The 25,681-nt window shown below is 39.2% G+C and overlaps 1 protein-coding gene across 7 annotated transcripts in view; it reads right to left on the reverse strand.

The window, feature by feature from the left end:
• Positions 1 to 25,681, reverse strand: part of CDH12 (cadherin 12) — a 788,808-nt gene that overhangs the window by 360,790 nt on the left and 402,337 nt on the right. For 4 of the 7 annotated variants that reach the window (XM_042465299.1, XM_042465302.1, XM_042465301.1 and 1 more), the window contains one exon: positions 13,521 to 13,552. The exons of the other annotated variants lie outside the window; for them this stretch is intronic. The gene's annotated coding sequence lies outside the window, so the exon portion shown is untranslated. The remainder of the gene's footprint in view (positions 1 to 13,520; positions 13,553 to 25,681) is intronic. 7 annotated transcript variants of the gene reach the window in all.

Consider the following 25,681-nt stretch of genomic DNA (forward strand, 5'->3'; position numbering starts at 1 on the left):
TAGAAAAGACAATTATGCTTGGGAAGGTAGAATGTAGTAAGTAAAAAACCACATTCAGGATGGATATATTAAATCAAGGAAGCCATGTCCTTCAGTCTGCAAGACCTGAGCTGTTGATGATAGGATGATAAGGAGGTCTCTCATTAATGGGTTCACCATAAATGAATGTAAAAATTGACAACAGTTAACAACAAAAACTCTGGAAATAAGACAATTGTTTTATAAAGTGAACTAGTATAAGTGATAAGGCCTGTCAAAGCACTTTGATAAAACTAGGCACACTACTTAAAGAGAATGCCTTATCATGTATCTGAGAATTGTATAAATAACTCTTAAATGCCACAAGAATCTAGATCTGTTAAGGATGCGAAAGAAATTTACATCAATACAGAAATAAACAAACACAAATTAATCTAATTGAGAGGCTGGGAAACTATTAATTAAAGAAAGCACACTTTTTTCAGTCTCTTGTCATTAGGAAAAACCCACAAGCAACAGACTTTTTCCTATTTTTTTTTCCTTACTGAATTATATACAGATAAACACAAAATTTGATGGTATATCTGTAATTATGCCCAGGAAACCCTCTTTCGATAATGAGGAAAATGAATACAAAAATTTAAACAATATAGCAACAAACAAACACACAAGCACAGATATGCACAAACAGAGAGTCTCACAACCACAAATGAAACAAGGATGGGGGAAATTACAGGGAGAATCTGGAGATATTCAACAATATTTGTGTCCTTAGTTCTGAGATCTGTTCTATATCATAAGGTAAGAATTGGTTTGTTGGTATATATACATTCCAATAAAGACCTGCAGCTAATTCTGGTTCTCTACTAGATACAATGTGGTAAATCAGATTATGGCGGGGGGGATCTTGCCAGAATCTCAACTGAGGGCCCAAACAGACAGGCAAATTAAAGCTGCTTCGGGTCACTTTGGAGGTATGCTGTTTAAATGATGCATGAGTCCTAAGAGGCCAGAAGGTGCACTAAAGCCACGCTCCAGTCCTAAAGACTGGAGCACAGCTTTGGCGCAGTTTCTGGCCTCTTAAGATGCATGTGTCATTTAAATATCATACCAAACAGCTTTATTTTGGCCTGTCTGTTTGGGCCCTCAGATAATCTGAGGCTGAAACATTAGGGGGTGGTACAGAGTGCCAAAAATAGGCGTCAGGGAGGTGCCTCTTCTTGTTCTGCAGCAGCTCCACAGCAACCAAATTGTGCGGCGCTGCTGCACAGCATGAAAGAAGCGTGCAGAAGCAGCTCCTTTTTGCGGCATACCTGTGACACCACAAAGTGCTGGCAGCGGCATGATGATATCATAGCTGCACCACGCCATTTGGATGTGGCGCCGCTGCGATGTCATAGCTGGGCGCGCCGTCTGTACAGCACTACTCAGATGAGGCGTCCTGATGACATGCTAGGGTTAAGGAGCGTTTGTAAGATATGCCCCGAGGCAACCCTAGCACATCACTAGGACATGATTAAGGCCCGTCTATACCGGGCCCAAGTGTTCTTATTTCCTGCTGTGTTTTTGAGGCCAAACTGTTTTTCAGTAGTCCAGGGAGCTCCTCAAGGCTGCAAAACATCCTGGTTGTTCTGTCACTCTTTACTACCACTATCCCCTCCATGTAGGCTGTTGGGTAAAACACATTAAACTTTTTGGGGTGTGTGTGTGATGGGGCTGTCATGACAAGTTTCTGCATTTCAAGATTTGCCAATGTATCACTAGTTGTACATTTATTTATTTAATGCTTCATAGTCTTAGGTTGCATTTGCACTGTAGAAATAGTGTGATTTGACACCACTTTAACTGTCATGGCCTAAGGTTATGAATTCTGGGATTGTGAGATATTTAGCCTTCTCTGTCAGAGAGCTCTGGTGCTACAACAGAATACAAATTCCAGAATTCTTTCACACAGAACCATGACAGTTAAAGTGGTGTCAAATTGCATTAATTCTGCAGTGTGGTAGCAGCCTTAGGTGTTCTGTGGTGAAAACAGCATGCAAAAGAATTCCAGTGTCATAGTCCAGCCTGGCCTTTCTCTGAGGATATATGGAACAGTTGGAATGGCCCTCTTCTCTGCTTCTTAATTTGTTCAAGAAATAATAGCTGCAGTGGCCACCTCATTGTGTGATAATGGACAGATCAGCATATCCATTCTATTTTTCCCCTTAAGAAAAGGGAAGAAATGTTATATTGCTGTGACAAGAGTGGTAATGAGATGAGAATATGGATCAACATGAACCCACTCACACTGTAATGATAATGGGAAATTGTGCAAACACAACCCATTCCATTACAATACAAAGATTTTAATCTCTGAGCCATTCCCAAATGCAATCTCCTCATTTCAGACTAAATTAAATGCATCCATACTGTATGGATAAATTAGCCATAGGAAAGGATCCATCTTATAGCAATGATGATATCTAATGATTATATCTAATTTCATTCCCTGTGTCCTAGTCTGTGCATTTGAGAGGCACAGAGAGGCAGATAACAATACAGTATGTGAAACATTCTTACTGCATGATTGTTGCTGGAGATCTGGCTAGTATTTGAGAACATCTTTAACAATGGAATCTACAGGTTATAAAAACATAGTCATACTTCTTTTTGTACTTCTTTTTGTCCAGCTTCATGAACATGATCAATTTTTTTTAAAAAAAATCATAGTTATCATGTTTGTGATGGCCTAACTTCAGAGTATACATATTCAAGATAGCAGCCTTGGTAACTTACATGTTTCTTCTTCTTTCATTTGATGATTCCCCATTTGAGAAGCATATACACTACAGTGCACCTGCGTTATATGCGGGCATGCTTTGAGTATATGTGCTAAAGCCGTGTGGGGTGGTGCGTCCCATTTGAATGAATGGGGCACGTGCCCGTGGCATGTGCGCGCCGCCGCACCACCACGCACACGAGCCCCATTCACTTGAATGGGGCGTGAGCATAGGAGAAATTTGCCTTACATGGGGGGGGGGGCAGAACGGATCCCCTGTGTAAGCCGAGGTTCCACTGTATAACGCTTTTTAGACTGATTGCAAGGGGTAATGTGAATATTTATAAGACTATGCAGGAGAGATTAAAAATACAACATGCAATGTTTCTGCACTAGACCTTGTATCATCCCTGACTGCTGGCCATGCTGCCTTCAGCTAATGAGAACTGGAAGAACACAGGACCCACCTTTGCTATACAATCATGTACAGGCATAAATGCATGATCATATATTACAATTTTATATGTACTGAAAGTTGGCCCTACCATTGTGCACAGTGGCTGTTCTGAAATGATAGCAAATCATTAGTGGATTAATTTGCTAGCACTGTTTGTTTTTCTTTTGCTGTGGCAGGAGGCCAAGGAGATAGACTTGTAGGATTGGATGACTTTGTTATTATGTGCCTTGATTCAGATGGGTGAGAACTACCATTTGCTGTTCTAGTTCAGGCTTCATGATGTCCAGCCATCTGCATAAATACACAATGTATATAAGTGTTCCTAAAATAGTGACTGTCATTTTGTCCACTAAAAAGCAAGTTATTAAGAATCATTAGCAGCGTCCTTAGTTTCTTAGGTCTTTTCCATATGGTAATTTTGCTTTGTTATTTATAGGCAAAAATAATGGAAAAGCAAACAAATCTTGACTGTTTCCACACCCTCCTCTGGACATGCTCACTTGTCAGTATTCCTTTTGAACTGTGGTGCCCAGAATTGGAAACAGTATTCCAGGTGAGATCTAACTAAAGCAGAATAGAATGGCACTACTACTTCCCTTGATTTAGACACTATACTCTATTAATGCAGCCTAGTATTATATTGAGTTTTGTAGCTGTTGCATCACACTGTCGACTCATGTTTAGTTTGTCATCTATTAATCCCCTTTGCCTGTACTGTTTTCAATTCAGGTGTCACTCATTCTATATCTGTGAATTGCATTTTAATTTTATTTTATTTTTTGTCTAACTATAGTGGCATGCATTTCTCCATGTTGAAATTCATTTTGTTAGTTCTGGCCCAGCTCTTTAATCTATTATGTTCACTTTGAATTTTGATCCTGTCCTCTGAGGTATTAGCTGTGTCTCCTAATTTGGTGTCATCTCCAAATTTTGTAAGCATGTCCTCTATCCTTTCATTTAAGTCATTGATAAAGTTGTTGAATAGCACTGGGCCTGGGACATAATCCTGTGGCACCCCATTGGTCACTTTTTACCAGGATGAAGAGGAACCATTTCCGAGCACCTTTTGGTTTTGGCCGTTCAACCAATTACAAATCCACCTAACAGTAGTATTGTCTAGCCCATCTTTTGCTAACTTGTTTGCTAGAGTATCATGGGAGACCTTGTCAAAGATCTTACCGAAATCAAGATATGCTACATCTACAGCATTCCCTTTATCTACCAATGGAGAGAGAGAGAGAGAGAGAGAGAGAGAGATTAGTTGGCTTTTTGTGATTATGGGATTCCTTTCTAAATGCTCATAGACTCCCTGTTTAATTATCTGCTCTAGAATCTTTGCTGGTACTGATGTCAGGCTAACTAGGCAGTAATTGTTTGAGTCCTTTTTGGAACATTAGGTGAAGTTCCTATGAGAAAGGAGTGACAATCTGAGGGCATGTGCACAGTCCAGGTAATGCTACAATTAAAGCTAAATTGGTATGCTGACTCCTTCCTCACCCTGGGTCCTTTTACATTTCTTCTTGCACTAAGAGAAAAAGGAGCTCTCGTTGCACCAAAGTAGTATGCCAGCTCTTTCTGCCTTCCCCTTGCTATTTTTCCAGTCAACTTCTTTTTCCATTCACCCTGGGGTTGCCTTTATCCAATCACTACTTTTGTTACCCTAAAATTAAAGCCATCAGCCATTTCAGAATTCTATAGTCAACTTCTGGGAAAGCCAACAGATCTTTGTTACATTGCTAAAAATAGTCAAACACACCCCCAGAGGCTAGTTATCAGGTGTAAACATTGGTCCCCAAAACCTAGCCTCTGTGCACACAGCTAGCACACAGCACACATGTACAGAGTATACATACAATTAGTCCCCTGTCTGCATTCCATGTATGAACTGTGTCACCTCAGACCCCAGTCTGAGTCACTCCCTGCTTTCCATGGTCTACTCTTTGGACAGGTAAATATCACCCCCTTTAAACCCTTCAAACTCTGCTATTCCATTTCATTTTGGTTAGCTTTGAATGCTGGATCTGTTTCAATTGCTATTGTATGTGTATGTGTGTGATTGTACTGTGCTGTTTTCTAAATAAAACCTTCTTAATTCACCCAAACCTGGAGTCCTTCTCAGTTATTAGCAATACACACAGATGCAAACAGTCATAAGGTTACTCAGCCTCTTGCAAAGCCTAAGCTAATTTCCCCAACATTTAAAGTGAACGTGACAGTTGGTGGGAACCCCCCAGTCCCCACCTTTTGGGGGGGTAAAACCTGTTACTACGTTCCAGTCATGAGACTCATCCTACCAGGGTTTAGCGATGTTTATTATATTGTATTTGCTTTATTGTGTTAAGAGTTCAAGGTCATTGGTCTGTATATAGTCAATCCATTTAATGGTTTCTGTGCTTAGGATTCTGTGCTTTGAAATGTCTTGTTCCTACTCCTCAGCTACAACATTAGCACTCTGTAGGAGAGAGTTGTAAGTACCTCATGAAGTACCACTATTCCAGGATTTCAAGGCACTATGATTGTGTAGCACAGATGATGACACTGTACCAACTGACCTCTACAAATAAAAAGTGATGAAACTGAACAGATGCCAGTGAATAAATGCCAACTTCCCACATCTTTACCTTGATGCGGATTATCCTATATTGTTATATCAGAAAATAGTAAATGACAAGTGAATGAGTAAAACATTGCATGATTAGAGCAGGATTTGACAGGCTGCTTGAAGAGTCTACAAAAGTTGGTGTGCGTTGATTCAATTTATATACTACAAAGAAGCTATCGAAAAAGGTCAATCATACAACACAAGAGTATGATGTTCATTTATACACTCCGGTTTAAGACTGTATACAGCTTAAAATATTTTCTGTAGATCAATAATCCAATCAGAGTAAACTAAGAGCTATTGTGGTCAGCCTGTCTACCAGAATAATATGTTTTAGCCTTAATGTGGACCGACAGAATTCTTTTCTAGATTTGCCCAATACAATTTGAATAACATTTCTGGTGATGTTCATTTCAGTGTTTTCAGCATTCTACTCATTCTTATCTATGTGGAGACCATAGCAGAATTCTTATGAAGTAGTCCCCCCCCCCCCAGATCAGTCACATCTGGAGGGTATTTTGCTAGGCAAATCATGTGACAGGTAATAAAAGGTTTAATCCATTTGATTTCCCCATTTAGAAACATTATAGTTAGAGAACAAAAGCTTGGATTTTCCTAGTTTCTTTTTATGTAATGCAGGACTGGAGAACATGCATCCATGTTTTGAAGACCTCCATAATCTCCCTTTACCACTTTTTCTACTTAATGAACTTCTATATCATTAAAAGCAATGGGAGATACATATATTGAACTGGTATAGCCCTCCCAATAACATGGATTCCACAAAGTGTGGAATCCTGCTTGAAAGATCCAATATTTCCTAATGTTGTCTATGTCTAGCCTCATTCACAGATTCCAGCTACAAAATATGAACAACCATACTGACTTGACTCAAATATGCATAAGAAATACTGAGTTAATGAAGGAAAAGTTGAGTCGTTTTACAATTCTGTTGCCATGGACATATCACAATCTGGTGGGTTTTAGACTCACTAGACGTCTCTGCAGGTCCGGGGTGCTGATGGTCCATCACAGGAAACTTATGGATCTGGATGGATTCTTGGTGGCTCTTGGGAAGTTTCCTATTGCCTTGGCAGATGATCATGTAGAAGCCAGGGCTGATCTCTGGAAGAGGGAAATGTCCAGGGCAGTGGACACAATTGCTTCTAAGTGTTCCTTCCCATGAGGCAAAACCAAGTGAGCACCCTGGTTCACTAAGGAGCTGGCCATGATGATAAGAGTGGGACACAGGCTAAAGTGATGATAGTGGAAACCTTAGAGCAAGTCTAACTGAACATGGGCTAGAACCCATTAGAAAACCTATGCTGTGGTGGTGGCAGGAATGGCAAAGAAATCCATCTTCACTGCCACCATTGCATCCACGCAGTGTCATCCAGGTGAGCTATTTCAAGTGGTCAGGGGACTTTTACATTATGTCCCACAAGAGCAGTATACAAATCACCTAACAGCCTTCTGTGAGGAGCTTGTACAGAATTTTGTCTGGAAAAAATGTTTGGGTCTATTCAGACCTAGACACTGTAATTGATACAAGTCTGGTGGGTGTAAGCTTGGCCCCTGCTTGTCGAGTGTTATTGGATATGCCTCAGTTTGTGCAACCTGAGGAACATACTGGTCCCAGGCCTTCTTGGCTGTTGAAAGCAGCATGAGGGGGACTGGCTAATTGGGTACATGGAGTAGAGAATGTTTCACTACAGCAAGGTGGGTTTTCATCTTGTCTAAAAGTGGCTGTGGAGAGGCTATTATTGGAAAAAAATTGTCCCTGGATTTCACCATCCTGGAGAACTATCAGCAAGCCTACAATATCCCCTTTTAGGGCAAGGTATTACAGTGTGGGGAATGTTCCAGCTCCAGCCATTCCTGGATGAAACAGTTTATCTAGATCCATTTCAGTCTGGCTTTAGGCCTGGCTAGGGAACAGAGACAGCTTTAGTCACCTTAGTAGATAGCAGGAACTAGGCAGAGAAGTGTATCCCTGTTGTTCTGCTGAATCTCTTAGTGGCTTTCAATTCTATGGTATTCTTCTAGGACAACTTTTTGGTATGGGCTTAGGGCACTATTTTACAATGACTTGAATTTTTCTTTGAGGCCCAGACACAAGGCCTCCACTAACCTGCCAGGGTTTGGCTCTGTCCCTCATGCATTTTATATTTACATAAAACTGCTGAGAAAGGTCACATGGAATTTTAAGGTGCAGTTTCATTAAATATGCTGACGATACACAAGTCTATCTCTCCTTTTCATCTGATTGCAAGGAAGCTATTTCTTCATTAAACCAGTGTCAATAATGCATTGGATGAGGGTGAACAAAGTGAAACGTAATCCAGACAAAACAGAAGTGCTCCTGGTCAGACAGAAGGCAGGCCAGGTAATAAGGATTCAGTCTGTGCTGAATGGGTTCACACACCCTCTGAAATCTCTGGTTTGCAGCTTTGGTGTGCTCCTGAACTGAGATATGAGCTTGGATATCCAGGTTTCAGCAGTGGAGTGTATTTACTCAGTTAAAACTAAGTGCCAGATGTGCTTGTTCCTTGAAAAAAGAGATCTGACTATGGTGTCTTGATTACTGCTGCACTACTGTAACACATTCTATGTGGAGGTACCTTTGGAAATCCTTTGGAAACTTCAATGGGTCCAAAATGCTGTGACCAGATAGAAAGACAGCAGCAAATTTGTTGCTTTTGGGAATAAATTGGCCAAATTGTAACCACAGCTTTTCTTACATATTGGCTTCCAAAAAAGCTAGAAGAATAAGCTGTGTCTGAGGTTTCATACCACTTTAATTGATCCAAGGATTTATAATTTGGTATGGTACTTAAAATTTTGTGGTAGAGAGATTTAGTCTACTCCTCTCAACAACAGTTTCCAGGAAGAGCCCAAATACTGTCTTTGACTATAAAATTTAAGTAATTTAATCCATAGGCCCTGTGTTCACGGGACACATATATTCCAAATTTGTTCAGATAATTAAATAAAACATAAGAATCCAAGGGGTCATATATTCTTTTTGTCCCATTCACGAACAAGCTTTAAAATGTTGGTAAAACATTTTATAAATGAACCAAATTACATTCTCATTGCTCTTCACCAATCAAATCCATTAAGTACATCTGTGTAGAGTGTAAAAAAAAAATCACATTGTAACTTGCCCGACATGTAGTTGTGAAAGAGAAGAAGACTATTGGGAAGATAAAGAGGAAGACTAAAGTGCCAAGCATAATTCGTAAAGATAATCATGATTGAATCCAGAGGGATTTAAAACCACATTTCAATGAGCTAACCATTCCAGTATTTCTGTCTGGAGGAGCAAATGTGTCAGTATTGCTTTCTGCCACTTCTAATTTTTTTTAGCTATCATATCACTTCTATCACATTTATAAATTAATTTGAAAATTTGGGCACATTAGTATCTCCTCAAACACACAAACAAACAAACAAATAAACCCCCAAACCAGCCCAAACTACATTGTCACCTTTCCTTACCATCTTAACCATTTTGTGTAGCACATTTGTAAAATCAGTGGAGCTTAAAGGGAGCTGTTCTTTAAATATTACTATTCACTTTCCATGTGGAAGCATATTTTTTCTATCCATGCTGTTGCATCAAAATTGAGGAATGTTGAAAGCTGGCTTACACAATGTCCAGGCATGTGGCTGGGTACTCATTTCCTATCTGTCAGTCCAGATTCTGATGTGCTTATGGCAAAATGGTCATCTGTGCACTCCACCAGGCATAAAATGTGATTTAGAAAGCACTCATCAATCCATTCTGGCATGGTTGGAGTAGTGTGCTGATGCACAGTTTTTTGCCCATGATAGTCTATCCAACAACTGCTTCAGTAGTGCACAAGGAAACTCAAATTTGGGCTGATATAAAGCATCAGGTTGGATTTAAAACTGAAAGTAAGACACACAACTAAATGTCATGCAGTTTAACCTTCAGATGAATCAAACAAAGCATAACATTCACAGTCAAGAAAACTATCACCTAGCAAGAGCTATATTATCTCTATTTGTGACACATATGGAATCAATGCAGACAACTATTTACCAAGTGGTGAAGCAGATATGCCTCTTATGTCAGTTTATGCAGACTTAAAGGACTCAGTCCCTCCACAGAAAACCTCACATGAGAATATTTCACCTGATGTAAGCACAAGGAACATTTGTATTTACACTACCCTTTGCTCATAGTCAATCATAAACAGCTTTCACTTGTAGCAAGGATTTGGAACTGATTTCCAATCAAATCCAACTGCACTTAGTCATTTTGTAACTCACTTATGAATGGAGTGTTTCAAATCTGGGTAAGAATTCTATGATCTGTTACAAGATGCCAAATTATTTGTGTGATCAGTTTGTGTCAGTGACCAGTATTGATGATATTGTTGTGTTAATATACACTTGTATAATCAGTGTGCATGTCTGCAACAGGAATGGTGCTGGAGGAACCACACAAACCCAAAAGTGAAAATGCTGTGGTGAGTTGGAGGTTTCTGGGAGGAAAAGGTCAGCTTCTGGTCTGGAGTAAAAGAGGAGTCATTTTAGCCAGGATAATTGTCCTGGAGCATTGTCTGAACAGCTCAGTGTGGGAACAGGGTGAGAACATTTTTCCTATGTGCTGATAGATATACACATTCACACATAGATATACACACAAAAGCTACTGAGGAAACAACAACAACAACAACATGCTATCCCTTTTTTCAGTACTATCTGAATCATCTCATTAATGACACTACAGTTAAAAGCAATAGCAACAAACCTAACTCATATCTTCCCATCAAATTGATTCCCTGCAGAAATCCATTTGATATCGATGGTATGCAAGTGGACTGCACTTTTTCTGTAACAAGATAATTTGTGTCCTAGTACTCTTAGTCTACAATAACACATGCAATATGAAAGCAAACAATAGCCAGGATTCCCCCATGCTCACAACATTCAGGCAACAACTCACAATTCCAATATGAAAATTTAGGTTATGGCTGCAAACACAGATAAATTGTTCCTTCCTCACATCTTTCCCTATGCTACCCTTCCAAGGCAGCACACTTCACTCTCAAACAGCTTTCACTGTCTAAATGTTCTTCCTAATTAGGAATCATCGTACATTTTGTTCTCACACAACAAATAATATTACCATTTCTTTTCCCATAGCATGAAAGTCATGAAAAAATGTTCTGTTTTCAAATACTATTCCCATTTTGGGATTTATTCTATACAAACTGAAGCACACTTTGTAGAGATAATGGGATTTTCTATGCTGAAAACAAATTTCTGTAGTAGAAAACATGTTTTTGTACTGAAGTGTAATTTTCTATGCAGAAAATAGCATTTTTTGAACAGAACTATGAACTGTGAAGATTCTTGTCCATCTAGGATTCACTGTATCAGAATTTTCCAACACTCAAGAAACATCAGGAATAAACTGTTCTAGAAATGGCCACATGGCCCAAAAAACCCACAAAAATTATGGATGCCGGCCATGAAAGCCTTCAACTTCACACTCAAGAAATCTGTTTTTGACCATTTATTTCTGCTATTTTTTAATATTCTTTCCACCCCTATTCCAAAAGCTTTGTTGGAATCTCCTTCCATGTAATCTGAATTTATTGCTTCATGCCCTACACCCTGGAGCTAAACAGAAAGGAAAAAAAACCTCTCCATCTTCCATGTGGCAACCCTTCAGATCTTTTCAGATGGTCATCGTATCACTTTTCGTATTCTCTTATTTGGCTAAACATATCAAACTCTTCAAGCCATTCTTCATAAGGTTTGCTTACCAGAGTCTTCACCAGCTTGGTCACTCTCTCCTAGACATATTCCAGCTTTTTAAACCATTTAGATGTCAATTTTTTTCATCTTGGATAGAACCAGAGCTCATTATATATGTGAAAATTATAAACTTATTTGTTTTACTGACTAAATAAATATGAAAGTCAACAATGTTCCCACTTAACATTTTTCAGCCAATCAGATTTCCTTCCAAACTCTTCTTTATCATCCAAACATTTTCATTATATTTCCCCCCTCCTTCCTAAGGCCAGAGCATGTCTTTTCATCTGCCAGTCTCTCTTGCAGAACACAGAGCATAAGGAAACATTATCACTGCGACTCAGAAACTAGCTACTTCTATGATAAATTGCAAGTTGGTTATCTCATGCTTATGAATATAAGGAGTCTGCTACCAGAATGAATTTATTCAAAGATTCATAATTAATAGAAAGAAGACATGAGAGCTTTTGGGACTTATTTAAATGGCATATCGCACATATTGCCAAACCAGTCAGCAGCTTATCATGTTTAGTGATAGACTTCACACCTTACATAATTGAAGAAATCATCTAGGAAATTAACCACTTTATTTTCCCCTTCAGGAGTAATTTGTGTCTTTCCTCCAAAGGTGCAAGTATGACAACAATATGCCAGTTTTTCTGAGTATGACTTTAAAGTAGCTATGGACAATACTGGGTCCTCATGTGTCCCCCCTCAAGACTTTATTATTATCACATGTGTGGCCCTTGAGCCCTCCAGATTCCCTGGAACATTTTTTCCTGACTAAAAGAGAAGCAAATTTGCTCTCTAATGATACATTTATACAGTCGGCTTTTCTTATACACTGATTTTTTGTACATGGATTCAAGCATCCACAGTTTGAAAATGTTCAAAAAAAGTATAAATTTCAAATATCAAACCTTGATTTTCCATTTTTTATAAAGGACACCATTTTGCAATGTCATTATATTTAATGGGACTTGAGCATCCACAGATTTTGTTATCCACAGGGGATCTTGGAAGCAAAACCCAGAGTATAACAAAAGTCCACTGTGCTATAGAAATAATGCAGTTTGGCACCAATTTAACTGCCATGGTTTCATCCTACAAAATATTGAGATTTGTAGGTTTTGTGAGACAGAAGTACACTGGCAGAGAAGGCTAAAGACCTTGTAAAATTGCAAATTCCAGGATTCCATAACATGGAACTACATTTGCCAAACTTACTGTGGTGTCAAACTGCATTATTTCTAGAGTGTAAATGAACCCTTAGAAGACTCAAGGCATCACAATTCACCTTTTAAATAGCATGCAACTGCACCTTTTTAACACTGAAAACAATAAAAACAACCTACTTTTTTAAAAGCACAACTGTGTTTCTTGCGTTTTACAGTTTTGTTTTGTTTGTTTCACTTTTTAAAAAAGGTAATTTATATAGCCCCTGGAGAGCCCATGGGACAGGAAACTGGTTCTCAGATCTACCAGTTATCTGAAGGTTTATTGAAGGCTAGTGCAGAGTGTGGATTTTTTTTTCTATCTAGGGAAAACGTAGCCACAAACTGAAGGCAATTTAGATATATCCTTATTGACAACTTTTTGGATTATGGGTCTTCTTTTTCTTACGGCTTTGTAACTCTAGGAAATGTTAGGCAATATAAGTACACACAATCAGAAGGTAAAAAAATCTGACGGGACTTTCCTTCCTAGTAATTCTAGGAGAAACTTGAAGACTAGGCCTGCTGAATCAAGGATCCATCTTTTTAAGGGAAATGAATGCATTTCTATCATCTACTAGAATTGCAGAGAATGGGAGTTCTAAGCCATGGGCTCATACATTATATTTTGCCAAGGTTGCCAACTCACTACTGCAAAGCACACATGCTGGGAAAATTTTATGAAACTAACAAATATGATAGAAATCATACCTTCTAGGTTTCAGTTGCCCACACACAGTCTCCTGTAAAAGAAAAAAAATAACAATTCCTGATCCCTTGTTTCATAACCATTCCCCAGTCTCTTGATCACAGGGGAGAAAATATACATGCAATCTTGACGTTGTCAGCTTGTTCTTCTGGAGGAAGAACAAGGCAATACAGAAGCATTCTGTTTGGTTAGCCCCGTAAAGCCATGTTCATTTCCCCTTCATTTCCCCTTGTGAACCTTTATTTTGCTCAGTTCTCTTTTCAGATTTCTTGTAGGATTTTTTTCTTGAATGAGAATCATGTGCAACACTATACATCTCATCTCACAAAATGCACACCTCTTACATCACAAGCAACTCCTGTGTTTTTGTTTGTTCAGATTCCAACATACCTTTAACCCACCCACCCTCTTCTATATATTACACATGTATAAAGTGAGTCAGGGCAGTTCTCTTCCTCTTCCCATTCTGGACAACAGTGTTTTGCTTTGGCAGGCCTACATACTGGTTTGTTATCAAAATCATTTATAAAATATATCTGCATTACCTTCCAGCTCTAGAAAAAGTCCAATCAGCAATATATAATGCCATTTCCTTTTTCAGACACTTAATATAAAGTAGTATGCTCAATGAATTAATTCTATTTCAAACCCGAAATTTAGACAGTGGTAGATGATGGCTTCAGTGTTACTGGGTTGGTGAATCCAACGTGGAATTTAATTTGAAATTTGAGGAAGCTTTCCAAGGTACTTAGCCTCTCCTGGAGATAAGGTTACAAACCTTGGACAGCTCCGTCAAATTTTGACCAAACCTCATAGTGAATTCACTAGTCCATTGACATGAAAGCTATTACTCTCCACTGAATATAATACTGTGGCATGAGCTGCTGAGGACAGAGCCATCCATATCATTGGGCATGTAAAAATGGTCATCGTGTGTTTAAAATTATACCATTATGCTGACTAGTTTGCTGAAGGTGAGGTGAGAACAGCCAACATCACGTCTCATTTATTTATTTATTTATTTATTTGTATTCAGACTTTAATTAGGTTTTGCTAGCTAACATAAAGCTACAGCCAAATATAGTGGGCTAACAGAAGAGGTGACTATAGAAAGACTATATAAGAAAACCTGCATGAAGCTGCTGCGTCTTCCCATTACTCTGTGGAATGTAAAAAACAAGTTTTGCCCTCCCTTACAGTCTATCACTGTCAGCTCAAAATGCAATTTCTCCTTTAGATTCCAGGGCTGGGCATTTTAAACCAACTCCTTTTTCAAGTTCAGTGACTAACAAAATAGCCAATTTTCTGTGAGAGAGAATATCAACATCTTGTTGATTAGTTTGGGGAAATTCACACAGGCACTGTCTTAACACACACACCCCTTCTCTTTGCTCAGCTCTTGGGATATAGACTGATTCACCAGTAAAGTGTTTTATATCGACACTAGGAATTCACCTATAAGTTCTTTGGTAACTTTATACCCCTATTCAAAACATGTCTCCTTAGCAGCTAGTGCTACTGAATAAAATAACATTTACTCCCTAGGTTTTCCTCTGTTGTTCTCCAACTTTTTAAATGTGTTATACTAAAACAGTAAGTTTAAACATTTAACAAGCCCATTTTTTCAGTGTTTATCCATAACTATTAAGGAACTTTTATTTAAAGATGGAAATCATAGCCATCATGTTGTTGTTGTTGTTGTTGTTGTCATTTCTGGACATGAAAAGAGATTCTCAGTGTTCAGGAATCCCTATCAGGAAAAATGGAAGCAGATTATACAGATTTACTATTTATGCATAAATATGTGCCAGACCTGCTGAATTTGCCCACTTCTTGTTTAAACCTTTGACATCACCTGGGATATATTTTAGGGGAGGTCCATATGAGGTGGGAAAAAGCAGCCATTCCATTATAGTCACACTGCCAAATTAAAGCAGCTTGACACCACTTTAACTGCCATGACTGCCCTATATAATTCTGGCACTTGTATTTTGATGATACATCAGAGCTCTCTGACAGACTAGGTGGAATATATCATCAAACTAAAAATCTCAGGATTCCATAGGATAGAGTCATGGCAGTTAAAGTAGTGTCAAATGGCTTTACTCCTGCAATGTAGCTGCATCCTTAGACTGTCACCAACTATTTCTTAAACACCTCATTTTATGAAATAGTATCCCTTTGATTAACTCCTGTTAGTGGCTTGGATTTTGTCAAGAGGTGCCATTTCATGTCATGTTTAAGCCTAAAATACCAGGCTGTTAGAAAATTTTAACAATATGGGTAGCAGTGCGATTAAGCAACACTGGCGTATATTGTCAGCAATTTCTATAGTTTAAAGGAGACATGATTTTCCTTTTTAATGAAAAAATCTACAAACGTGGAACCAAAGGAAATGGTTATTACCATAATATGTAATTTTATTCATTTAAGATTTTGTATATATCAGTGCTATCCAAAGAAAACCTGGGTCTAATTCGACAAATGTAACCCTATCTTAATATATTCTTGGCCTTTGCAAATCTCTTTCCTTTTTTACGTTTACTGTTCATTAGTTCATTAGGCTTAAAATTACAAAAGAAAACATAGAATCATAGAGTTGGAAGAAACCACATGGCCCATCTAGTTCAATGCCCTGCCATGCAGGAATACAAAATCAAGGCACCTGCCGCAGTTGGCCATCCATCCCGTCTTTAAAAACTTTGAAAGAAGGATACTCGGCCACATTCCAGATTACTGTAAGACTACTGTAAAACAGCTTTTACTATCAAGAAGGCTTTCTAATGTTTAGATGTAATCACTTTTGTTGTGGCTTGAATCCATTGCTCTGGGTCCTAAACGCTGGAGCAGCAGAAAATAAGCTTGCTCCATCCTCAATATGACATCCCTTCAAATATTTAAACATGGCTACTATGTCACCCCTTAATATTCTCTTCTTCAGGTAAGCATACCTAGCTCCCTAAGCTGTTCCTCATAGCCTATGGTGTATCCATCAACTTTTTTTAAAAAAATAATATTAACAAGTACATGGTTTCTGTCAAGGCATGTTACATCTAAAGGTTACAGAAGCATTGAGTATCAAGATTCAAATTTCTTGAATGAAATTTAAATTCAGTATAATGTGTCAAATCCCAGAGGTATTGTTTTAAAATCCAGAAATGTCCATGATGACATCTGTATGTCCAGTGGTGTAGAAGTGAATTTTGAAGTATAGACCCTTACCATGACAGTACACATAGGAACATCTCTAAAGAGAGTCCAAATCTGTATTCAGTTGTGTTAATCTAAAGCACTAAAAATAAAATGAAAACATCTCAGCCATTTTGCCTCCAGCAGGAGCAAGAGTTTTATATGGTGAATGGGTCTTGCATGGTCAAGACCAAGCCACCTCAAAATACTTTGGACTACAGCAGGTATTGCTCATAATACAATTGTAACTCAGTTCGCAAAGTAGAAGTGCTCTTAGGCTTTACTTCTTTAACAGAACATTTGATACCAGAGGCAGAAATAATATGGAAAGAATAGTGATAGTTTCCTGTTCTTGTTAGCTGCTCTTCAGGCAATCCTTCCTGACTCATGGTGACCCTGTAGATGAGATCTTTGGGGAACCTTATTCTACATTGCTCTGTTGAGGTCCTACAAATTCATCCCTGTGACCTCTCTGATTGAGTCCATCCATCTGGCATGTGGTCTTCTTCTCCATCTTCTACCCTCTACCTTGCCTTTCATTATTTTCTAGTGATTCTTGCCTCTTACAGGGCAATAAAGAGGAACATGCACATATCTACTCATTATATGGCCAAAGTACAACAGCCTCAATTTGATAGTCTTGGCTCCTAATGAGATTTCAGGCTTGATCTGTTCTAGGTCCCATTTGTTTGTCTTTTTGGCTTACATGGTATCCTAAGCACTCTTCTCCTACACCACATCTCAAAAGATTTGATTTTCTTTCTGTCTGCTTTCTTTACTGTTCAGCTCTCCCATCCATACATGGTGATGCAAAATACAATGACTTGGAAGATTCTAACTTTAGTTTTCATTTGTATTTCTTCATTCTTCAAGTTTTTTTGTCTAGTTCTTTCATACATACAAAAAAGAAGAGCATTTCAACATGTTTCAGAAAACCTTTTATTCAAAAGTAACAATATGCACATGTGGAAAGAAACCACCAGATCAGGTAATTCTTGCATTTTGTTGTTGTTGTGTGCCTTCAAGTTGTTTCTGACTTATGGTGACCCTATCATGGGGTTTTCTTGTCAAAAATTTGTTCAGAGGAGGTGTGCAAATGTCTTCCCCTGAGACTGAGAGAGTGTGACATGCTCAAGGTCACCCAGTGAGTTTTATGGCTGAGCTGGGAATCAAACCCTGGTCTCCAGAGTCATAATCCAATGCTCAAACCATTACACCATGCCGTCTCTGAAGTTTTGCATGAGTAACTGCAAACATTTTGAACCTTCTAGAGACAACTTGAAAACTTTGTCTGAAATAAACAGGTTCCACTTTTCTGAGAATTTCCATTTTGATGATTAAACGCATAGCTTTATGCCATTGTTTTTATAACAAGACATGGGAGCTCTTGAGCTAGACTTATTTTATTTCCCCCCTTTTCTCTGTTTTATTATCACTGTTATTCATGCATGCTCAGTAAGGGGATTTAACCCCCCACACACACACACACCTGGAAGGAAAGTTTCCATTGATGTGAACATTACACAAAGTATAGTTAAGTAATGTACAGACAAGCAACCCTCATTTTAAAATACACACGTGATGCATTAATTATATTTTGCCATGGTTCAAGCCACTTTCCTTTTGACTTATTTTCAGTGACTTTACATTCATCTTTCTTCAAAACCTACACCCAAAGAAATTGTGTTTTTCCTCTCCTTCTTTCCCAAAGATAGCTATGGACTTAAACTAACACTACCCTTTGTCCCAGCAGCGATAAAAGTAATGACAACAATATAGGTCATTACTCTGCTCTCTCGCCTTGTCCCAGATGTACACTGCATTAGTGAAACCTAAGCAAACTTCAGAGAATGTGATTAGATTAAAAACAGCCACCTTCAAAGAACTTTATGTTTGCAAATATTTTATCAGATATGAAATATGCAATAAGTGAAGCATGCACATTCCACCACCATGTGAGTCGTAAGAAGCACATTAAGGGGGACCCTCTAAACTTGGGGAACAAATCAAAATTTCTACCCAGCATAAATAAGAATTGCCAAACCCAAGTCATCTGTGGTTAGATTTACTACACTAGTTTTTATTAAAGTGATACCCTCAAGCAGTCATGCTCTGAAACAGCAACTTTAAGTCCGTATTTGTAAACTAGCATCACCTTTTGTCAGTCCCATGAAAATAGATTTGATCTGCACTAGATTTACAAAATACAACCTTCTCACTGATCCTTATTAGAATATATACATGTATTATTATTATTAGAGTATATAAAGGTATGTGCTGTTGATTAACAGATGAATGGGAAGGGGACGTAATCTGACGTCTTGAAAAGTGGCAGTGATTTACTGAAAATTTGTCTACATATCCTGCAGGTGTATACGGGCTATAAACAAGAGTGGCTTCATCACTAGGCAATCTAATCTTAAGTGGAAGATGATGCAGTATATCAGTTTTGTACTTGTTGCATGCAGAGCTATGATTAGAAAACTGCCTTTTGCTCAATGAGCACTTTGCCTCTACAGGGATTCTGGGGTAAACAGATTAGCATTTAATGCCAACTTCGGCTTAGAGTTGGGGCATGGCATCTGCATGCCACAATCCTGGGCACTGCCCTGATGCCGGTATTATGGTACACACACACACAAACACACACACACACACACACACACTCGCACAGCAGGGGGTGTCGTGGTGCTCATTTGGCACAACTTTTAGACACACTGCACCAAAGGAGCACTGAAAAGCTGCCTCCTCAGAGACAAGGGCAACTTTTGCTGGCACTAAAAGGAGCGGCATTTTGCTGTTCTTTTTTTCCCTGGCAAAGTGCCCAATCAGGGCCAAGGTGTGTGGTTGCCACGGCCTCAGTCCTTTGCTGAAAGGGGCAGCAAGAAACCACTCTTTTTTGGCCGTCTGTTGAGCCTCTCAGTCCTAGAGGTCCTGTGATGATCTTCCTACTGAACTTCCAGTCACAGCAGGGTTGTGTTCTTGTTACTGGTGGCGCAGTGGTTAAATGCCTGTACTGCAGCCATTCACTCAAAACCACAAGGTTGCGAGTTCAAGACCAGAAAAAGGGCCCAAGCTCGACTCAGGCTTGCATCCTTCTGAGGTTGCTAAAATGAGTACCCAGACTATTGGGGGCAAAATAGCTTACTTGCTAATTAGCTTACTTGCTGTTCAGCGCTATGATCTTTGGAATAGCGGTATATAAATAAAACAAATTATTATTACTAATTATTAAATGCCTGTATGCAGCCATTCACTCACAAACTGCAAGGTTGTGAATTCAATAGCAGCCAAGGGCTAAAGCTTGGCTCAGACTTGCAACCTTCTGAGGTCGCTAAAATGAGTACCCAGCTTGTTGAGGGCAATTAGGTTACACACTGTAAACGGCTTAGGGAGTGCTTAAGTGCACTGATAAGCAGTACAGAAATTTAGGCCCAAGACAGCATGCCGGCGCTGATTCTAGGGTTTGGGAGCGTGCACCAACCGCATGCTCCCAAAACCTAGCACGTAACAGTGGCACCATGATGGCGGCCTGCCATCCACACATATAGACGTAGCAGCATATCGCTTACATCACTGATGCGCCACAGTGTGCCAATGGCGCACTTGTGACGTCCGCTGAGCTGACTTAAAAGATCCCATTTTTTCCGGGCTCTTTTTGGTGTGGAGAGACAGCACGCAGTTTGGCTGCTGCAACATTCCTCAGGAACAAAAGCGGGCGGCTCTAGCCCACCCTTTCGGGATGGTCTGTCCAGCCCCGTACTTGCTATTGTTATTGTATTGCAAGTCACCACCATTAGACAAGAAAGTGCTTGAATTTTCTGTTCAGATGCTGAGTGGCTCTGAGCTAGCTCTTATTGTTATGGTGATCCTTCCACTCATTTCTGACTTATGGCAACCTGAAGACAAAGCTATCAGTTTTTTTCTTGACAAGTATTGCTCAGAAGGAATTTGCCTTTGTCTTCTTCTGAGGCTGAGAGAGTGTAACTTTCCTAAGGTCAGCCAGTCAGTTTCCATGGCTAATAGGGATTCAAACCCTGTTCTCCAGAGTCATAATCCAGTATTCAAACCAGTATACTATACTGGCTCTGTGGGGTACTTCTATCAGGGGATATATTAAGAGAGAAAGAGAGATAGAGATTGTTTTTTTAAAAATATATAGGGGGGAGGGAACTTATCAAAACCCAAACATTAAAACTGATGAACAGAAGTTGACAGTTAACAAAACCAAATGCAGGACAAAACAAAACAGACAGAACTACCCATCCAAGCAAAGTCTGTTTAACTCTTAAACGTCTGACTTCCTGTGTATTCAATAATGTTTGTGGTGGTGAATTAAAACTTCCCTGACTCTCTCTGCATCTTTTTCTTTTATTTCCCGGCAGGCTTCTCATTTACATGGCAGGCAAGTGTGACATTGTCCTCTCTGTATTAAAAACAGCTGTAGTTATTGCATTTAGCTAGTGCAGATAACTGATTCAGTTGTTTTGGATAAGACCTGGTTAAAAAAATAACTAATTTCTTCATATACTGAACAGAAAAAAACCAGCATATGGGGGAGGGGTGACAATTCAATACATTCTTACTTCTGAATAATAAGAATATGAACCAGGATTGCTGTTGATGTTGTTGTGTGCCTTCACATCATTTTCAATTTAAGGTGACCCTAAGGTAAGCCTATCATTGAGTTTTCTTATCAAAATTTATTTAGAAGAGGTTTGACATTACCTTCCAATGAGGCTGAGAGATTGTGACTTATCCAAGGCTATCCAGCAGGTTGCTGTATTCAAGTGGGTATTAAAACCCTGGTCGCTCACTAGTGCAACACTCAAAGCAGGATTACTGGAATTACATCAGTTAAAATCTGATCTTCCCTTAAACCCCTAAATTGATTTACACAGACAACTATCAGAACATAGATCTATTAATTATAATACTAAGGCGGGTAACAGACCGCCATTTAGGATGCACTCTGTGCGTCCTAGGGTTAGGAAGGGGTGTCCTAGGGTTAGGAAGGGTTGCCCCTTCCTAACCGGCCCTGTTCCCAACACGCGCGGAGCGTGTCCTAAATGGCAGCGCCCATCCACATGGGCGCTGCCATTTTTACATCTTGTACACACAGCGTCCAGACGTGGCGCACCGGAAGTGACGCTGCGAGGGTGCGCTTCACCCCTCGTGGCGCCACTTCCACGTTTTGAAAAGGAGCGCCATTTTGGCACTCCTTTTTCGCTGCGGCTGGAAGCCTTGTGGTCTGGCCACTGGGGCTTCCCTCCGCAGCAAATGGCGGCGGTGGCAGACCGCCCGCTTTAGGGCGGTCTGTAACGCACCTAAGTAACTTATTGATGTTTTGTCAAGATTTTAAACAATTTTTTATTTTAAAATATTATACATGCTCACTATTGAGTGTTCAAAGGGATGCATGGTGCCTGATGTATCAAGCCCATCAATATGATAGGATAGGTAAGAAAAAAAGTTAGAGATATTTAAAACAACAACAACAACAACTACACGCTGGTGGTTGCTGGTCAAGTAGACTTATCTGCTGTCTCTTTTCTTCTCTATTTTGCTGCTCATTCATGTTCAATAAGGGATTGTGAAAGCACCTGCTGTAGACCTTGTGTATTATGTTTTCACTCAGAGCTATAGTAGGATTGACTAGTGTACAATTCCATTATTTCCCTGCTCAAAGTTTTATTGCATTGTTTACTGTAGACATACTACTGCAACCCAACATCAAAATTCTCTGTATTGCCAGACTTCATTCAATAATAGTGCTACTCTATTCTGCTTTGGTCAGATCTCATTTGGAATACTGTGTCCAGGTCTGGTCACCACAATTCAAGAAGAATGTTGACAAGCTGGAACCTTTCAGAAGAGGACAACCAAAATGGTGAAGGTCTGGAAATCATGCTCTATGATGAATGACATAGGGAGCTGGGTATATTTATCCTGGAGAAGAGAAGGATAAGGGGTAGCATGAAAGCTAAGTATTTGAAGGGATGTCATATTAAGGATGGAATAAGCTTATTTCCTTCTGCTCTAGAGACTAGGACACAGAGCAATGGATTCAAGCCACAGAAAAGAGATTGCACCTAAATATTAGGAAGAACTTCCTGATGGTAAGAATTATTTGACAGTGGAACATACTACCTCAGAGAGTGGTAGAGTTTCCTCCTCTGTAGGTTTTTAAACAGAGGCCATCTGTCGGGGGTGCTTTGACTGTGTGTTTCTGCATGGCATGGATTTGGAATGGATGGCCTTGTGGTCTCTTCCAACCCTATGATTCTTTCTTCAAGATAAGGTGGAATAGGGGTTCTAGGCAGGTGTAAGAAGCCTTTGTAAAAAGTACTTTCACTGTCACAGGCTTTGTTATTGTGGCATAACGTAATCATATATTTGATTTATTAATTTAATTTATATTCCACCTATGAAATTGGCCTATCCAGGCTGTCCCCACAGTTCTTAGCCTTGAACGCCTGACATGCTCATGTTGGCCTTTGGTCCCCCTTTTGAATCTCTCTCCCTGTTCCCAGATTTATCCCACAGTTCTAATCCCTGGAATCCTGTCACTCACCCTGCTCTTGTACCCCAATTTAATCTCTTACTTGATGATTTTTCTGGGCCTCAGGGTGGTCCATTAAATGTGTATTTCTTTAAAACATTAACTTTTTGGAAACAGACTAGGCTCTCCCCCAATATATTATATATCTCACAACATTTGCCTAGGGAGTTGTGAGAGGGTTTATACCAAAGAGGGTGGAAATTGTGCAGTCTGCTCTTTGGGCTAGAAATTACCTCCAGGAAGTACAGTTGAATGCTATTTATACTGTCCCCCAGACCAAAATAGCAAAAACCATATTGAGAAAGTGGCAAAAAGTGACTGAAATGGCACTTTTGACTCTGGAAAATGGCAGAGGTACAGGATATACAGGCCCTTCCTATGTGCCCACTAATGTCATACAATTTAAATTATACTGTTTTAGCTAGATTATTTTAATTGTTATTAAAAAAAATTAAAGTTTTTAAAGTGTTTTTACGTATCTTGTAAGCTTCCTTGGGTCCTTAGGTGATATAAAAATGATGAGGATGATGATGGTGATGATGAGGATGATGAATTTGTTGGAAGTCACAACACTTTATTCATTGAATAAACACTGAAAGACATTAGCAGGCTTATTTTGTGCAAAACAACAGGTTGGCATTTTCCACATCACATCTCAGCTTCCAGAAGGACTAGGGACTTACCTTTAAAAGAAAAAAAAGCGGGGGGGGGGACTTGGATGCTTGTTATGTTTTGGCCCATTTTGAGAGGCATCCAAATGGACACTAGGTAGCTTGCCAAGAATGGGAGCAAAGTCCTGGTAACCAAGGCATATGGTAATACTTGTGACATTCACCTCTCAGATGGACCCAGTTTTCATTCTAGACTGTTGCCATAGGCATGAAATCATTGATCATCTGAGAAAAAGCTTGTATTTCCAATTGGTGAAAATCCAAAGTTTAGCTCTCTTACTGACAGAGCATTATACTTGGGGCAAACAGCAAGATTTATTAGAATTGTCTGTCTAAAGTTTAAGTGAGGCAGGCTTTGCCTCACAGTTTTAAAGAACACTACTAAGCTAACAGTGGAATCCTATACATGTCTTCTGGGATGTGCAGAAGTAGTACAAGACATTTTTCATCCTGAGGCAAGGACAAGAAGATGCCCTTTTCCATTCCAAGTAAAGAAAAGGTGACTGAAATTGTAGGCGAACCTCAGTTTAATAGTGGTGGTAAGATAAAATCCTCCACAATAGATCGGTTTGCAGGAGAAGGACAACAGAACAGCTTTGTCTCCAAGACAAGGAAAAGACTCGGAGCAAAAAAAATGTTGTCAGGGTTCCACCAAATCAAATGTCTCAGTCTACTTAAAGGTAGGTTCAGACCTGTGTAACCATCACTCCCCAATAAGGTTATAGAGAATTGGAGCTTAATGTTTCCTTTAAAAGACACACACACACACACACACACACCTCACCATTTTAGCAATATATGCTGTATCCACATTGCAGAAATAATCCACTTTGACACTACTTCATCTGCCATAGCTGAAGGGTATGTAATTCTGGAATTTGTAGTCTTGTAAGGTATTAAGCCTTCTCTGTCAGAGAACTCTGGGGCTCCACCAAACTGCAAATCCCAGAATTTCATTGCATGGAGCCATGGCAATTCAAGTGGTGTCATGATGTATTATTTCTGTAGTCTGGATGCATCCTCAGGAAATAATACTGCTAAACTTTGGAGAAACTCATAATAATAATAATAATAATAATAATAATAATAATAATAATAAATCATGCTTTTTATTAGTATTGTTAATTTCTCAAGCTAAGTTTCTTTTCTGACCATACACCTGCCCTTTAAGGTTAAGAACCATAAGAAGAATAGAACCCTGGAAATAAATTTTGCTAACAGGGGAAAAAAGCCTTTATGAGAGACTCCAACATGCTATGGATTTAAGGGATAAACTCCTACCTGTTTATGACATAGTGACAAGAGCTCCAATTTAAATGGCTTATTTGTGGCACATATTACATGTGCTTCAAGTAAGACAGATTTAATCGGCACCCCCACTGCAACATTTCATATGTACTGCTGACTCCTCTACATTCTCTTCTGTGCTTTCTGGAATAGGAAAAAACCGCCTGGGGTTGTAATTGTCCTCTAAGCTTCTTCAAATATCTCTGCTTCTGTTGATGATTTTCTCTGAAATAAACTTCACTGGGAGGTGGTTTAGGTAGTTTTCTGGCATGTACCGAAAGCAAAGTTCATCTCAGGGGAAAACTGAGTTCCCAACTGTGACTCTATGAAGGAATGCTACCAACTCAGTTTATTGTTTTGAAAGGAGTAACTTCAGTTTTCGACACAAAAGTTTTGACATAGCTGATATTTTCCTGTCTATTAAACCTGATAAATTACCAGTGTTACATTATTT

Source organism: Sceloporus undulatus, chromosome 4 (assembly GCF_019175285.1).
Source record: "Sceloporus undulatus isolate JIND9_A2432 ecotype Alabama chromosome 4, SceUnd_v1.1, whole genome shotgun sequence".
Taxonomy (NCBI): Eukaryota; Metazoa; Chordata; class Lepidosauria; order Squamata; family Phrynosomatidae; genus Sceloporus; species Sceloporus undulatus.